Source organism: Elaeis guineensis, chromosome 4, assembly GCF_000442705.2.
Source record: "Elaeis guineensis isolate ETL-2024a chromosome 4, EG11, whole genome shotgun sequence".
NCBI lineage: Eukaryota > Viridiplantae > Streptophyta > Magnoliopsida > Arecales > Arecaceae > Elaeis > Elaeis guineensis.
This window is the reverse complement of record NC_025996.2, coordinates 4,281,190-4,299,680: the sequence shown is the minus strand read 5'-3', so window position 1 is coordinate 4,299,680 and position 18,491 is coordinate 4,281,190. Positions and strand designations below refer to the sequence as shown.

The window sequence follows — 18,491 nt, the reverse complement described above, 5'->3', positions numbered from 1 at the left end:
AATTAGATTTCTAGTGGATGCTGCGGTCCCATCGATACCATGCACCTAAATAACAGTTATTGGTAATACGCATATAAATGCATGGATAACTCTTTATCCAGATGCTTCTTTAAGCATGTTGTAGTAACTTAGTTTTTAAGTTATGTGAACTCACCTAACAGTTATTGACTATACTCCTTAGTTAAACTCAATCTACCATTCATAAGCAGGTGCAAAGCCGTCACTGGGTCCCTCACCTAACAATTATTGGGCCCAATCCTATCCTTATTCTGAAGTAACTCTTTGCTAATAGAGTGGTTGCGTATTCTCGATGCAACTAAACGACTGTGACTAGTCAAGAACAATCAACACCAGTACTATGCCTGCACATCTACAATGATGAAAGATCTATGGACTTAATATTTATAGGAAGATTTGAGGTTTAGATCTCATCTAATCAGTTATTAAATAACTGATCTAATTAGCATGGGCTAAAACAAACCGTCAAGCAACCTTATTCAAGACTCAATCTTTCAAATTGGTCAGGTAAGTGGAGATCAGTGGTGGTCCCCCCGTTGCTTTTCTTAGACATCAATAAATTGATCAGATCAGTGAATAGAATCAATGAAATAATCATCCTTTAATTACTTATCTGAGACACCAATAGATTAATTGATCCAAATATGTTAGTTTAAGTAAATCAAGCTCAAGCCATAGAGTCGAATTAGATTCTTAGATTAATCTATTTTACATATGAGATTTAATCGATTTGATTAATAATAATTATATAATCTAAGATTTAATTGATCTAATCTTAACCAATACTTGACTCGATTTGATCAATTACTTAATCAAATTAGATCCATTATATCCAAATCAAAAACTCTAGATGCAATCTAATTGCATGACCTAATTTTTGATTTACCCATAACCAAAACCTTCATGCACAAACATAAATTTTAGATTTTAAAACTAAATTTTAGATCTAAATTATTTGTATGAAAGGTAAGTTTTAAATTATGAAACTAATTTTCATATTTAACATATAAGCACATATCACATATGTACATGTAAAATTCAGATCTAAATTAAAATTGAGATCATAACATGATATTATATATCTCATATACAATTCATGAATCAAATTAAAACTAATTTTTAGATCTAAATATACAATCATACATCTTATATATGAATCATAAGTCAGATTAAAATAATTTTCAGACTTATGTATGCATCTATATATCACATATATATGAACTAGAAATCAATGTAGAATAAATTTTTGATCTATGCATGTCTTCACATATCAAATATATGATCTAAAAATTAAATATAAAATAAATTTTAGATTTAAATTAAACATCTATACAACTCATATATCAAGTAAAATCAGATTTTGAAATACTTTTCAAAATATGTATGTCAATTTCATACATATGAAACCTGTAGCTCTGATATCACTGTTGTAATTTCGTATCAGGGTATGCATGTATGTTTCAAAAAAAAAAATTTTAAATAATGTAGTAGAATAGAAGATTAAAATATCTTTTAATCTAAATCATACATACATAAAATAAAAAATACATGGATCTGCTTTATATGTTGAAATTGAACACGCAGAATTTTATATTGAAATTAAATATGTGATCGAATCACATACCTGTTTCACAATTTTTTTTTTCGAATCTAGATCTAAAAGAAGATAGATTCTTTTTTAGCCACGCAAGTATTCGATCTCTAGGATATCCACTCAGAATTAGCTTGGAACAGCCCTCTATGGTGTTGATTTTTTTCTCCAAAAACGATCACCCTGCGAATCTGAATGAAGTTTGGATAGCGATCAACTTTTTGATTCTTCTTTGATTTTTTTTTCTTCTCTTCTTTTCTTACTCTCCTTTCCTTGGTTATGCTGTAACCAAGCTCTAAAAATTAGCCACAAAGAGGTGCCATCCAAGCTTCCTTGGGCATGGAGATGATGGACGCCCAAAGGGGTTTGGACGTTGGAAACAAGAGGAAGATGAGGGAGAGGCGCAGGGAGCTCTTAGAAGGCATGTAGGTTGTTGGAAATATGATGTTTAGAGCCTTAGAGAAGGTCCATTTAAATAGATAAAAAGTTTGAATCCTATTCAAAATCAAATAGCCCCTTAATACAAGTCCTACTTGCATTAGGAATCTTTATAGCTTTAGATTTTTTATGATCTTTTTGGAGATCCATGAGACACCAACTCTTGGTACCTTTTAACCTACTTTCTCTCACACCACATGGGGCTTAGGGGATGCCTCTTGCTGATCCCACATGCCCTAATCCAATTGGGCACGCCTAACTTGATCAAATCAAGTGGCACTCCATGCAAACAATCAAGAAATTTGATTAAGGGTTTGAACCCTTAATGTATATGATTTAAAATCCTAGGCATCCAACAATTGGAGACCAATGAATCTAATTCATTTAAATTATTAGCAGGTAATTAACTTGAATTAATCTTATCAAATAAATACTTCAAGTGCAAAGAAGAAATTGGGTTCAATCATATATTGGCAAGGTTATCCTAAATCCAATTGAGACTTCATAAGCCTAATTACTTATTTCAGATCTAATTTTTTTGTTGTACGATCACATAGGTTTAATTCTATCTGGTAGTGAGATATATCATGATCTCTATCATAGTATCATTAAAACTTTTTTCAATGGATCAAAATGATTTCACTTTAACTCATCAAGAATTATCGATTCTGAGCAATCCTAATGAACTCTCATAATCTATTAGTGACACATAGCAGTATATATTGGCAACCCAGTAGAATCGAAATAGAACCTCAAAGTGTAGTTCACATGTGATTTAGTTTCTCTATCGTGAGTTCTGACTAGATGGCAGATCATGGATAAATTATCAAACATCATCATTATTCGTGTGAAAGATTCGAATAGCTCAAGTCCAATTGTGATCCTCATGAAAACTCTTTTCTATTAATCATACTGTTGTGGCTGTAGACTCTTTGACTCAGCCTCTTAAATTTTATAAGATTACTCCTCTCTATCAAGATCGATAAATTTTATTTAGATACGCACCCTACTCCTATAGTGGACCAATTGTCTTCAACATCCACTACAAGATCTCAACAAGGTCATATTTATATATCGATCAAACTCCAGCAGCCTCACTGCAAGCAATCATACCATCGCAGGTCAAAAGATCATGCACACAACTACAGCATCGAGACGATCACTGGCGATTGAATAGAAATCTAAGTAATTTCTCGTATGGTCACACTCAGTACTAGTTGTTCTCAAACAACTATCTGCACTCATCGCTTAATGTCTCTACACTATGGATCAAAGACTCATCTATCCAAAAAAAAATGATCTGTATGTCGGTCTATCCGAATCAATCACCATCCTTATGATGATACTATGATCGAAAATATTTAAGAATTATACATGCCTCTAATTCTCAATTATTTGAGAATATATATCGAAGTATTAATTTCATAGACGATTCAAAGATACATCACACTTGAATAAAAATAAATTTTATTTTTTTATTGATCAAATCAATATTTTAAATATAAAATTATATTTTAAATTTATTACAATATGTCAGCCGTATTGAATTTTAAGACATACATCTAACAGTATGGGGGATAGAGATCTCGAAACGAGGCTCAGAATTCTGTGGAGAAGTCATATTTCAATTTGTATGAAGTCCGTCTCTGAGAAAAGGCATACAAAATAAGTGTTCCTTCCTTACCTAGAGGGTCTCGAGAAAAAGATTTTATAGGCAAAAGTGGGTACCACAGATTTTACAAAATAGGCATACAAAATACTTTAATAATTTAAGACAATGCTTGTTGTTAAATAAATAATTTTTTTGAGACAAATGTGTAATAAATAAACAGCTTAGTAAATAGTCAAAAACTTATACAGGTTCAGTCTCAAAAAAAAAAAGAAAAAAGAAAAGAAGAATCCTATAAAGGTTAAAAAATGCTGGCATTTGTTAAGTGTGCAAGAAAAGTTTAATTATTTTACCCAAAAAAAAGAGAAAAGTTTAATTATTAGGCTCAGGAACGGGATTGTATAATCCTTCATTTGCTCGAATTCAATGTTAGATTGTCCACTGATTGCTTTGAAAACTGTGAGATGAATGATATATATATATAGTTGGGATCATTTTAAGACCGATGCGACTGCTGATCCAATGGTGGACTCGAACCAATGAATGGGAATCCTTCCTTTCTGCAAAAGATACAAATCTCTTCCGCTAGGCCTATAAATGTTCGTTTCGTGGACAGAGATTGCATCTTTCATGCGAAAGAAAAAATTATCTTCCTTTGCATAAATCACTGTTGCATCACAGAATAGCCGTCTTAAGATCTGTACAAGCGAACGAACAAAAAAGTTTGAAATATTTTGAAATATATGTGTGGAGCATGATTCAACCGTCGAAGTTGTGAAAGAACATCAACCACTCTTTCATGCCAAAGATACATCTCAAATCCTAATTTGGTAATACCCTATTCAAATCTGAATGTTGAATTAACACTAACCTCTATGATAAAAATTATTTGCTATATAATATGTACTCTCAATTTTTAACATTAAAATAATGATTATCAGGGCAGCCATTCTACTTTTTAAGTATAAAATAGGAAACAATACGAAAAAAAATAGGGATAAACCCATATTAGTCCCTCTAGTTTAGTCTAGATCCCACTTTAATCCCTCCACTTAATCAAATCCCTTAGGTTCCTTTCCTTTTGTTAGCCCTGATGGATGGAGACTAGGATTGACAAAATATGATCCGACCCATCGATCCGACCCACATTCGATCTATCTTAAACAAATTTGAGTTTGGCTTAAAGGATTCAGGTTATAAACGGATCGATCTGTTTAACCTATTTATTAAACAGATCAGATTTGGATTTAAGTTTTTCAACATGTCCAACCTATTAAACCCATTTGTCATGTTTATTTAAAAATATTTGGACCATGGCCCATGGGTGATAAAATTTGAACGGCCCGCATTCGACACATGAAAATTTTCAGCACCGTGCAGTTCGTGCTTTTGGCCTTTTCCTTTTTTTCTTTTGGTCTGTCGCCTTTCCTCTTCTCCTTTCCAAAAAGCCCTAGACACCGCCTCACCATCCGTCGCCTCCCTCTTCTACGCCAGCACGCCGAGGTTCATGAGTTCCTCCATGCTACCCACTCCGTCGCTCCATCGCTTCGCCGCTCGCTCCCATCGATCGCTCGCACTAATTAGTCACCACTAGATTGAGCGATTGAGGTCCTTTGTCTGTTCCTCCTCTCGAGGTGGTGCGCCTAAAGTGGTTGGACACCAAGGAAGAGGGTTCGGTGGTGTTCGTTTGCTTCAGAAGCTGGTGCCACTTCATGGCGGAGCAGCTCCAAGAGATGGTGATGGGGCTAGAGGCGTCAAGAAAGGCGTTTCGAGGATGCCACTAAGACGGAAGAGTGGATGTCAGAAAGGTGGGAGGAGAGAGGGGACTGGTGGTGAGAGGCTGGCCCCGTAGGTGGCGATTCTGGATCACAAGGCGGTGGGGGCCTTCCTAACCCATTGCGGATGGAACTCTGTGATGGAGGTAGTGGCTGCAGGTGTGCCGATGCTGACATGGCCGTTGGTTTTCGAGTAGTTCAACAACGAGCAGCTGGTGATGGGGGTGGGGAAAAAGGTTTGGGATGGATTTCGGAGCGCGGTGGCGAGTGTGACGAATAGCGGCGAATGAAGGCGGTGGAGAGCATGGATGGAGGCAGAGCCGTAGAGATCGAAGATGCGGAGGTGAATCAGGTGAGCAGATTTAAAAAAAAAAAAAATTAAAAAGGGATTATGAAATGGATTGGATTTTTTTTCTTTAGTGGATTATAAACAGGTTAAATGGGTCGAATCGGATAACCTGTTTATTAAATAGATCAAATTCAGATTTCAATATCTAACCTATTTAATAAGTAGATCAAATTTAGGTTTGAATATTTTTTATCCGATCCATATTTGATCCGACTCATTTATGACCCGACTCGTTTATGATCCGATCCGATCTGATTGCCACTCCTAATGGAGACTAATAAAAATAAATAAAAAATAATTATTTATAGTTGACATGACAGTCTTTTGAAATTAAAAAAAATATGATATGATAAAAATGAATGCAAGTAAATAATTATGTGCTATATCATTTTTTTTTATTTCAAAAAATTATTATGTCAGTTATAAATAATTATTTTTTATTTATTTCTATTAACGCGTTTCAGGGGCAATAGATGGACTTAATTGGGAATAAAAGGAAATATAAGAGATTTAATAACTATAATTAAAATTTAAAAGATTAATGTGAAATCTAGATTAAATTAGAGGGACTAATATGGGGTTTATCCATTATAGTGCTTTTCATATTGCTACTCATTTAATTAAAATTTAATTAAAATATTATATTTTTTAGATTATTTAAATAATTTTGAAAGAAAACTGATATGCAAGAATAATATTTTATTTAGGGAACTGGGACAAACAAAAAAAAACAAGATGGTCTATAATATAAACAACCTGTTATAATGGCTATTTTTTTCCCCCCTTACAGAACCGTTATTTTTTTCCCATTATAATATATTGCATGGTTAGGAAGACTCAGAACTGTTGCAATGGCGATTATAATATTGTGACAGCCGTTATTTAAACCTTGCCCAACGACCTTACCAACTCCCGAGACCGCTTCTCCAAGGTGTGCTGCCGTCGTTTTGCTGCCATAATTGTGATAGTGATAGCTCATTTCTTTTTCTCTTTTAAGGGGTTGGAGATTGTGATTGGGCATCGGACGGGTTGAACGGGCCTCGAGAGCAGGAGAAAGGGGCACCTTTTCCGAACAAAATTCAGACGCCACGGAGATAAAAAAATAAAAAATAAAAAAAAATAAAAAATTATTATTTTTTTTAAATATTAATTAAAAAATAAAAAATTAGAAATTTTTTGACTAAGAAAGTCATCATCTCATAACTAAAAACAAAATGGGTGGCATCGAGGGTGACCATGATGTATTACATAGGAGAGACTGTCATGCCAACCATTGATTCACAATCTCCCATAGATCTCACTAAATAAATGTATCATAACTTTTAGCAACTCATTGGACTGTTTATCTCCAAATATGGCTTCACTAGGCAAATCAATGATTAAGATCATTTGATTAAAATTATTAAAAAATATATTGGCCGCATCAATAAGTGAAATATTAATAGCTTCGTCAATATTGATAACTTCATCAATCATTTCCACATATTTCACAAAAATATTAAGATATTTCATTATCTTCAATGCGAGTTCTATCATCTATTTAGGTTGATTATCTTCAAACAACAACTTTGTTCCCTGAGTATCATTTAGAATAGAAATCCTATAAAATAGTCTTACGAAGTTATCCTCGATTTCTCCATCATATAATTTAGCTTCCCACAGAAAATGCTTTATGTATCCCGGATATTATAAAATACCACACTCTCTCCAAAATAGCCGGTGTGCCCATCTTTGTTGATAAATTTACTATCATGATGCACACCTGGACTAAGGCCATCCATTTTATATGTATACGAAGTAATAATCTCTTCAAATAGTGAAATGCATGCAACAAATTAAGTTATAATCAAATAAAAGGAAATATTTAACCCCATATGCACAATTAGGTCTACAAAAGGAGAATACTTTGGAATCATTTTTCTTAAAATAATAAAGGCTTTAGGGCCTCGTAAAAATGATAATATAGGTTTTGGCACCATTTTCAGTTAAATACCGAAACCCTATATTGATAATGCTCACAATCACTAGCAACTTGCTGTTTTTCAAGTTCGATGAGCGGTGCTAGCCAATTAAACTAATGAATAATGAAAAAAGTTAAGGGATACATGATTAAAATAAAAAAAACTACAGAAACATGAGGAATATAAGTTGATTATTTTATCTTAGTCAGAGAAGGAATCCGAACGATATTTGTTGCTTGTTGACTAAAAGAAGAATAGGGACTCATCAGTCTACAATCATCGGATGAAAAGGAGCGAAATAAATAAAAAAAAGGATCTATAAACCACAGCCGAAGGATAGGTAAAAACAGTGGAAAATAGTTTAATCCACATCAACAACTTTTCTGCCACATCAGTTTCCTCTAGCGTCATATGATAGCATGTGATTACTTCCATCATGACAACTAGATAGAAGTAACAATTATGAGAGAAATTATAATATTTTGAAAGTTAAAAGATCTGATTGCAACATATTAAAGTTTATGATAAAAATAAAAATCTATAAAAAAAATAAAATTTTTAAAACAATTAAATTTTTTTTATGAGAGAAAAAAGTGGGGAAAATCTTTAGCTTATACTTTAGTATTTGTTTGGCTCCCAACATTGGTGTGAGAATAGTCCATGATGGTTGCAAGCTATATCAATCATCAATTAATAACATTTGCAAAAGAAGTTTACATCCTCTGTCGTACAACTTTTTGCACGGCAGAATACGATAACGTTATAGATGGCTGCCACATCATCATCTCAAAAATAGGCAGCTCTTATTCATTCTTGAAATACGAAAAGGCATCATTAAGATGACACAAGGTATATTGTGATGATGAACAAGAGACGTCAATATCCGAGATGGGTGATATAATGACTATCTATATGTACCATTCTCTGCAGTGTAAAAATCAGATCGTAGAGAATCTAATTTCTTTTAAAAATCCTTTGCTTAGTAATTGATAGTCTCGGGTGCAATCCATCAAACCTAATTGGCATTATACCTTTAAGCTTTATAGGGGAATGAAACTGGCCATTTAATGGAAGATATTGCAGTTGACTATTCATGCATTACACTATAAAAAATTAAGTTATTAGTGACGAACAAAATACCATCGCTAATAATATATATTAGCGACGGTATTACCAATAACCATTTTGCCATCTCTAATAAGCTTTTTATCGATGGACTTTGATAATTGATTTGTACGCCATCGCTAAAAATTTTATCGATGGCAGTAACGACGGCATCGCCGTTGCTATAAGTATTAATGACGGCTATAGCGATAAAAAATTAGTCATTGCTAATACTAACCCTAAAAGCCCCTGTCAGTTTTTGACTTTTTATTTTTGCTAATCCCGCCACTGCCCCCCTCTTCCCTTACCTCCGGTCCTCCTCTTTCTCCAACCGTTGGATCCCGCATTCCCAACCTCTGACCGTCGGATCCCGCTTCTCCGAGCCGTCGGCTGTCGGATCCCACTTCCCCAAGCTCTCGACCGCCTCTCCGAGCCCCCAACCGCCTCCCATCTCCTTGAGCCCCCGATCGCCTCCCCAAGCCCCTGGCCCGCCTCCCCTCGGATGCCTCCAATTCTCCTCTTTTCCCACCATCAAATTCAGCTTCCCCGAGCCCCCGACTACCTCCCCGAGCCCCAAGCCTCCAGCCCGTCTCTCCGAGCCCTCAGGCCTCCCTGAGCCCCTAGCTCACCTCTCTCTGGCCGCCTCTTCGAGCCCCCAGCCCGCCTCCCCCCTTCTTTCCCCCACCTTCCTCTTTCCTCCCCCCTTCTCCTACCACACAGTGCCGCCTCCGTGCCACAGCATCATCTCCATGGGTTTCGTGAGTATTAGCGACAGCAACGGTGACGGCTCCATAGCAATCACAAAATATCATTGTTTTAAATTTTTAATATTTTTAAATTAATATTTATAAGATTTAGTTAAATTAGATTTAATATTTAAATAAAAATAATAATATTTAATTAAATTTACTTAAATTAATTATAAATTAATAATATTTAATTAATTTAAATTAATAATATTATTAATTTTAATAATATTATTATTAATATTATTAATTTTAATAATATTATCAATATTATTAATTTTAATAGTATTATTAATAATATTATTAAAATTAATATTATTCTCAAAAGGTGGAATCACTATGAAAAACTCTCCAGCGAGAGTAGCCTTACTACCTTCGACGGTAGGATCGGTCCGAATTCGAATCGGACTTCGGACTAGGCTTGAAATAGTTCAAATCAATCTTGAGCCTAATTATACGGTCTGTTTGAATTTTGGACCGAGCTCGGGTATATCTTTGGCTCGATCCAAGCCCGGCCTAAGCCCGATCCAAGAGTCGGCCCAATACTACTGGCCCGCATCCAATCTAAAACCAACAGTGCTTTATTTATAAAGAGGCTATGATGACTGTCTGTGCAAGATGCACCTAAAGAGTCTAAAGAGATAGAGGTGATACATTTCTGTTGTTATTGTTGTTGTTGCAGGGCAAGCTTGGACGGTCTATTATATCGCAGGCAATTACTTGCAGTCACCTCATGGTTAAAGGTGCAGAGGAACTTGCAATGTTTTATTTACTGATGGCAGATCTAAGCCTTTTTCTTTTCTTCTTTCCCTTGTTTACTTTGTTGGTCTTTGATTTAAGTATTATTTTTATATTTTTATTTTATTTTTTAAAAAATTTTCTACTCTTAGTTTGCAGCATTCTTACCTTGTAGCCACCTCATGGTTTGGGCCCACCCAAATAGGTTCGGACCGAGGGATAAGGTCGGGCTCGGGTCTGATTTTTCCTAAAATCATCGACCTAAGCCTGACCCGAAGCTCAAAAAGAATTTTGGAGTTGGGCTTGGGTGGGGGTGGGGTGCTCAGAGAGGCGGCCGGGGGCTCGAGGAGAGTATGATGACTGCCTATGCAAGATGTACCTCAAGAGTTTAGAGAGAGATCGATAGAGGTGATGCATTTCTGTTATTATTGTTATTGTTGTTACAGAGCAAGCTTGGATGGTCTTTTACATTGCAGACAACCACTTGCAGCTACCTTATGGTTAAAGGTACAGAGAAACTTATAATGCCTTATTTTTTGATGGCGGGTCTGAGCCGCCTTCTTTTTCTCTTTCCCTTGTTTACTTTGTTGGTCTTTGATTTAAGCACTATTTTTAAGTTTTTATTTTATTTTTTAAAAAAAAATTTCATTGGGTTCGGGCTTGGCTCGGGCCTCCCAGAGTCACGATACTTTAGCTGAAGCATTTGAAAGATATGATTTCAAATTACTGCGGATAAACTATTTTCAGATAAATGTTATGAATATAAGTGTAACACACCTTTAGAGGTGGCAAGATCCAAGCATCAACTACAGCAAGCTGATTTCTAACCATGATTTCAAACTCTTTTATATACTTATCATGAGAAAACCTACAATATTTAGACTCGAGATGCACATTTGAAAGACAGAATCAAATCAAGAAACATAAAAGATTCAAACCTCCAGGATATCACGCTTCCTATCTTGAGGGCATTCGTATGTAAAGGTCAACATTTTAGTTATTTATCGCTCATTCAGCTGAGCTCGTTGTGACAACCATCACAGCAGGTAAGTCAAGTAGTATTAATAAATTTTTTTATTTATTTTAAATTTTTATATTTAGAAGCTTCACATAGTTAGGCTTGAGTCGCAGGAAGAGGATCTAGGAGTCAAAAGTTAATCTTTCTATTCAATGGATGGGATGGAGGTATAGATACATCCGTATCATCAAATGAGATGTGTAGGAATAATTTGTTCGAGAATCAAAGGAGTATATTGAAATATACTCTTTCATGTCGGTTTAAACTTAAGACGGAAGGGATGGATACAATGGGGTCAAAATTCAATTAACCATCTGATAAATGGGTCAAAGATATCTATAACTCCGTATCATCAAATAAAATGTGTAAGAATAATCTGTTCGAGAATCAGAGTAGTATATTACAATATATCCCTCTGTGCTAGTTTAGGCTTGAGGCATATCAATTATAATAGTTTTTCAATTTTAATTAACTTAATTACAGACCATTGGGTTATTGGCCAACAAAATATATCATTTTAAATCTTACATTGCACCCATAATTGTATGATTAATCTATGAATCTATTTATTTTTATTTTTAGAGATTATAGATCATATCTTTTCGAGGTCGGTGCTGTCATAGTCGAAGAGAGCCCTCATGCAGCCAGCTCGTATAGTTCTGCAGCACACATACCATGTAGTAAACTCTAATACTTTAAATATTTTCTTTTATGCTATTTTATCTTTTATTATTTAATATAATATTCTTTATGATGTGTTGATACTCTCAAGTTCGGATGCCGTAGGGTCACCAGTGACCCCACAGTCAAATGAAGCAGTGTCCGACTCTCAGAGTCAGTGATATAGCAAAGGATCTACCCAGCTCGCAGCACCTCTAACTCGATCGGAAGATAGAGAGCTCGTCCATATTCAGAGCCGCTCATAAGTACTATATCTTTACTAAATATGTTTAAAATTTAGCTATTTTAGAGACTAATATTTATTATTCAAAATTAATTTTGCAATACATTTACAGAGCTTGGGATGCCTCATATAGTTATCGAGATCATCCGACGATTGATGTCAGAGCCGATAAATAAGTTCTCCAGTTGGCCATTGGAGGCTCGTGATGCAGCTTGGGAAATATTCCTGGTAAGTTAAACATGTTTAATTTTTAAATTCACGGTAAGTTTGTATTCTATTTATTAATACACAGTTGTTTCTACTTGCATGGGTACTATCGATTCGAGACTCCTTAGGATGAGGATGCTGATCGTCGGACCTTCGAAGAGGTAGCCAAGTGGAGGTTCTGGGATGGGTTGTACAGCCTTCGACAGTCCACCATAGAGCACTCCAATATCGAGTCACCATTGGACTGAAAATCTTACATAAATCATCGGATGCAGATGGATATATGGGAGGCCCTCTGTGATCAATGGAGTACTGAAAAGTACTCTGGTAAGCGGCAAAGGGCACGACAGAATCGATCCATCCAGCAGCATCCGATCAAGTACATTGGCAGCTCCGTTTGCACATATGTTGTGGTCGATAAATTGATAAAAATTTTATATTTAAATTTATTTCATATTGAATTGATCATATGTATATTTTAATTAATTTAATTTAATTATTTATTTATTATAGAGACCACAACTGGATCATACACCAGGGCAGCTGTAGATAGGATTCTTAACGAATCAGACACGATCGAACATGCCACTGTTTGGGATCGACTGTTTCGAACTACTGTTTAGTTCGTGTTCGGTTCGGGTTCGAACGTATTCAAGGAAACTTTGTTTGAGATCGATTTAGTCAAGCTCATTATGTTCGAATTAAGCTTGAGTTTGACTTGTCTAGAGTAATATGAAAAATAAATATTTAAAAAATAAAAAAAAATAAAGAAGAAAATCATGCTGACTCTGTGCAAGATGACCGTCCATACCTTGTTGGACTTTTTCGACCACTCCATCGAACATCAGAATCCTCCTTACCACTACTAGAATATCCCTCCCCCGATGCCGACGGCCTGTGCCTCCTCATCGGAGACACCTTCAAGCCGTCAAACATCATCGAGTCCTCTGCTATTGGTCCTGCAGGGAAGCCACCGCACCAGACCGACCTTAGCACCCGCAGCCTCCACGACCTCGACCACAACAACCTCCACCTCTGCATCGAAAACCTCGGCTCCGAGAGCTGCGATGATGGCAGGATCGCGATCGAAGAGATCGAGGGGTGGATGTTGGAGGAGGATGATCGAAGACTGGAGGTGTGGCCATGGGGGAGGAGGAGGAGGCCGCAGCGGTGGAGGGCGGAGGCAAAGTTCCCACCGCCACTGCCATGGCTGGTGGGGTGGGATGGATGGCGGAGCCGGTTCATGCATATGGTGCGGGAGGACGGTCGAATCGTGCTCATGGAGGTCCAGATCGAGCAGTCGGAGGTCCTCTGTGCCTCCCAATGCGAAGAGAGGTGGAGAGGTCGAGGAATGAAATGAAATGAAAAGAGGCCGTCTGAGGGTTAGGATTTGAGTGTAAGAGAGTATATATAGGCTAGGATTAATTGATCAATTGATCACCACCATCGGATCATTGATCCAACAGTGATAAACAAGGTCTTCTTCAGCCACTGGATCAATGATCTGACGATGATTATTAAGGCTTATGTATATAATACTACAATGTATAATATACATTATATATACTAAAAAAATATACTAAAAAATTTATAAAAAATAAATATATTAGTATAATATGTATATAAATATATATAAAATATATAATATATGTATTTATTTTATCAAGTTTTTATCGATCCGAACACAATCGAATAAAGGCTTGTGACTACTTAGATATAGGAGGCCACACACCAATCTAAGAGGATTGGTTACTACTTAGATCCTAAATCTCGATAGATCGTGGTAACAATTTAAAATATTATTTATTAAATTTTTATATACACTAATATGTATGCATTAATGAATTTCTAAACTATATAGGCAGATTCGTGGAGTATCTCATATCACGATACGATGAGGACCCATCCTCTCAGCCCCTCCTTGATCTCGAGAGATAACTCAGAGCCACTGGAGAGATGAGTAGGAGCCGGATCATAGGATTCGGTCATAGCTTCGATCCTCCAACAGCTTGATACTCTTCGATGTCCTCCTCTCAGGTCTCCACGATCCAAATATGGGGTGACATACATGTAGAGGAGGTCGTGTGGAGGCTTTGGAGCCAGCGAACTCAGAGCTTTCAAGGCACCATCCTTGATACAATTTTTGAGATTCTTCGAGACCCCACATCTGTGCGATCAGTTGGGCTCATTATCATAGCCATCACAACAGATAAGTCTAGCTATAATTTTATTTACTTATTTTAAATTTTTATATTTAGAAGCTTCACATGTTTAGGCATGAGTCCGAGAAAGAGACTTAGGGGGTAAACATTCAATCTAACTATCCAATCGATGGACCGGAGGTGTTTATAGCTCCATATCATCAAATAAAATATATAGAAATAATCTATTTGAGAATTGAATAAGTATATCAAAATATACATCTCTATATCGATATATACGCTTTCATATCGAAATTTATTAATAATATTTTATTCTTCTTCGTTACAGAATGCTGGAACATCTGGCTCTCATCGACCAGCTACTAGAAATGACGTACAAAAGCATGAGGAGGATGAGGAGGATCTCACATGATTTTTTTTTAGATATGTATATAATTTTGATACTTGTAAAGCAGTATAAATTTATAAAATTATATAATTTATATTTTTAATATAATATAATTAATTTTATTTTTATGATTATGGTAAATAATTATTATTTTATTTATAATAGATTTTAAAAAATATTGTTGCTTATTATTGTAATTAAAATAGATTTTAAAATATTTTATTATAAGTTTTTTATAAAAATTAAAAAACTATTAGGGGACGACATTAACAACGACAGTACCATCGCTAATAATTTTTAAAATTTTAATTAATAAAAAAAATTTAAATTATTAGCGATAATTTTTTTGTGGCTAATACCGTCGCTAATTACTGTTATTAGTGACCGGAGGTTTTGCCGTCGCTAATAATGATAATTAGCGATGGCATTATTTTTGATATTAATGATGATAATTAATCATCATTAATAGTTTATGTTTTTATGATGTTAGCAAATAAAATATCACTATTTCTAATAATTAACGACGGTATTATTTTTGATATTAATGATGGTAATTAATCATCATTAATAGTTTATGTTTTTATGATGTTAGCAAATAAAAATATCAGTATTTCTAATAATTAACGATGGTATTATTTTTGATATTAATGATGGTAATTAATCATCATTAATAGTTTATGTTTTTATGATGTTAGCAAATAAAAATATCAGCATTTCTAATAATAAGACTTTTTTATCAAAAAAAAAAAGAAAAAAAATCCAATGAAACCATCAAAAAAAATATGAAGACTTTGCTGGTCGGTGCTCAAAAGAAATTCATATTCATTCATCTAAATAAATTCGCTCATAAATTTCTAATTCTATGCAGCATTAGTTGGTTGCTGTAAAACTTTTTTCAAAAAAAAAATGTCGAGAAATAATTAGAGATTATTTAATAAAGAGGTCTAGATTGACTCATTTATTGTATAGAATTATTTATGTTAAATCCGTATAAATTTAAAATGAGGTTGTTGATGGGTCAGCTCGTTGGATGAGATCATAAATTGCCATATCGCATCTTATTAAATGATAGTCTATGAGTGACGTGGATCCTCTACAATATACCATATGATACGATATACAATAAATATATACTGATTATTATATGATAGATGATGCACACGATTACATATGTGTATGTACACGATTATACGCAGTCGTTCCTCATGCGATAGACCGGCGTCGCAATGCACCACGATACCGCAGAGGATCCGCGCCCGTAGGGTAAATGGGAAGGAACACTTGCACGGAATTTCTATAAATATGAGGTTCCATGGAGATGGCTCACCGCCTGGAACTAACTAGTTTTAGGAGTGTAAGAATGGACTTGGTTAGCTCGGTCTGTCTTTCCTTTGGCTTTTTTATGTTATGCATCATGCTCTCCAGGGCTCTCTTTGTGGTCTGGTGGAATCCTCTGAGATCCAAAAGCGTTCCACGACCAAGGAATCAGAGGACCCGGGTACAAGCCCCTTTTTGGGAACCTTATGGAGATTGCCCAAATCCATCGCCAGGTTAAACGTTCACCACCTCTGCCACTGCCGAGTGAAAGCAAATCCCACCACTACATGACTGAACTTTTCTCCCCTACGTTCCCTTTTGGAGTATAAAATATGGTGAGTACTCTGATTTCGAATTCATCAACGAGTTCTGTGGGTTATCAAACTGAGACTTTTAGAGTTATCGGTGTCAGGTTATTCCGTCGTGACCTGAAGATCGTGAATTCGAAATATGAAAGTAGTCTCTATATATAAGGATTAGATATATATATGAGGCTATATATATTTGGCCCTCCCTAGGTATCATATTTGTGAGAGCATCATGTGCTTGGCTGTCTTTTTTTTTTTTTTAATCTATGTTAAATATGAAAAAAAATACTTCGGAAATCTTTATAAGAAAAAACCAAGGAAAGTCACTGGTTCCTTTTCAGCTGTTTGATGGGAAGAGAGTCTAGGTATAGATCGACACGTCTATATCGATCAAATCCAATAACAATCCAAGGAAGATCACAATCCCAAGACTTTGGATATTTTTATCTTTATTTTTTTGTTCTATTTATAATTTTTTGATAAAATCAGAAATAAATAAATAGCATAAAATTAAGAGGAATGTTCCAACAAATATGCTTTTTTATCCCACGAAAAGTGAAGAGAAAGATAGCGCCATAACCTCTTATTGCATGTTATTTTTCATTATGATATGGTTATATTAGCCACTATAATAGATTATTTAAATTAAAAGGGAAAGGTTACTTTCTTAATAAATAATGACCTTGATAACCATTATAATTGTCAATAATTATTTCAGCAACGATCTATTAGAGCGACATAATGCATTATTAAGCCTTAGATTTTTGTTGACGAATTTGATTTGGATTTTGATCCATAATCAAGCATCCAATAATTCTATAATATATTGTTTCTTTATATTTTTACTCTCAATATATTAATTTTCTAGAGATGGATGTTCGCACAAATTTCCAGTATGCAAATTAGTGCCATTACCTGGGCCAACAGGAACAACTTCAGCATCTTATATGAACTAAATTAATTTTCTAATTTATCTTAATTATTGAGGTTAACTAGTTCTAAACTAAAATTATATGCCAGTAGCGCATGTCCACCAATTAGGAGTTGGTTGAATTATATGACACATGGCCCAGATCTGGTGGGGGAGCTTCTGATCTTGGGTAAGAAAACGAACGCACGGTCTAACAGTACATAATTTTTTGTTAAAAAACAATATAAAGAATATTATATAATGATATTAGTCTGTTAATAATAATGTTATATTAGTTTGTATATTAAACTAAGAATATATGTTATTTGATATTGCGGAGCTTATGATCTCGATAGGAGCCGAGCTTCCATAGGATGACAGGGCAAAAGACGGACGTTAAACATGGTCACATCCATCTCTCTATACAACACGTTAGTTTCATTGGCGTTGCTGGGAGCCCATGGCTCTCATACGTATACCCACTGACATGGCGTCGATCCGGATGTATAACGGTTAAGTGTGATTAAGAGAATCCAAACCAAATCTCTGTTATACGAGAAGTTATTGGTAGGATTAAATCCACCAGCTCTCAGTCCAACCATGCACGAAGTTATACGCACATGTATGGACGAGAAAGGAACATGAGGAAAAGGTACGTACAGATGTATCGCTTCATGGTGGCACTGCTTTGAACGGATATATAGATCTGATCCAATTAATAATTTCACCTATTATACACCTTTATTATTACTGTGCGATATGTCTATATAATAATACATGGTTTCATTGCACGTTGGAATTATTTTTTACTTGTGAATGGTTGCAGGAAAGAACTTCTTATTGTGGCTGGGTCCTTCCCCTTTTCTAGTAGTCACAGATCCTGAGCTCATAAAAACAATGTTCAACGATCCATACCACTACTACATAACAGCACACCCTGCACTTCAT

At 35.1% G+C, this 18,491-nt stretch overlaps 1 pseudogene; it reads left to right on the top strand.

Moving 5' to 3' along the window:
* Window positions 1-13,237: 13,237 nt before the first annotated feature.
* LOC140857014 (uncharacterized) lies at window positions 13,238-13,818 on the top strand (annotated as a pseudogene).
* Window positions 13,819-18,491: the final 4,673 nt, after the last annotated feature.